The sequence below is a fragment of the Mustela nigripes genome, unplaced genomic scaffold (assembly GCF_022355385.1).
Source record: "Mustela nigripes isolate SB6536 unplaced genomic scaffold, MUSNIG.SB6536 HiC_scaffold_218, whole genome shotgun sequence".
Taxonomy (NCBI): domain Eukaryota; kingdom Metazoa; phylum Chordata; class Mammalia; order Carnivora; family Mustelidae; genus Mustela; species Mustela nigripes.
In genome coordinates this window covers 1-727 of record NW_026739627.1, presented here as the reverse complement: position 1 = coordinate 727, position 727 = coordinate 1, and positions in this window count along the sequence as shown.

Sequence of the window (727 nt, the reverse complement as noted above, 5' to 3'; positions counted from 1 at the left end):
TATCAGGCATAATTAAGTGATGAGGATATAGTAGTAAAGAAAAAGAAAAATGAGTAGAAGAAAAGTTGTACTTCTGACGGCAAGAAACCACACACAGTTTAAATGTATAGTACATGACATATGGGAAAAACAAAGCAAGGAAAGAGAATTAAGTTAACATTAACTTACTATGTACCAGGCACTGTTGTAAGTGCTCTTCATGCACTAATCTATCAAATCCTCTCAATAACCCTATCGACACAATACTTACCATTTTATAAGTGATAAAACTGAGCCATAGAAAGGGCATCCAAGTCATAGAGCTAGAAAAAGGATTTGGAGCCAGAGAGCCCGATTCCAAAGCCCATGCTCGTAATCATGCACTGTGATGGCTCTTTGTGCAGAAAACAAATGGCAGGGAGTCACAATTTTAATGTAATAATAAGGGAAGACCCCGATGATAAAAGTGATACTGGTCAAAGCCTGGTAAAAGGTGAGGGGAAAAGTCACATGAATGTACAGTACAGGGAAGAGCTTCCACATAGAAACAAACAAGGTGTAGAAATGTACAAAGGCCAAGAGGAGGGAGAGCTTCATTTAGTCTGTATTTGAGAGGGATGGAGGGGGCAGTGGGGGTTCAATTTACGCAGAATAAAATGCCCAAGTCTTGGGGGCGCCTGAGTGGCTCAGTGGGTTAAAGCCTCTGCCTTCGCCTCAGGTCATGATCTCAGAGTCCCACACAGGGTTC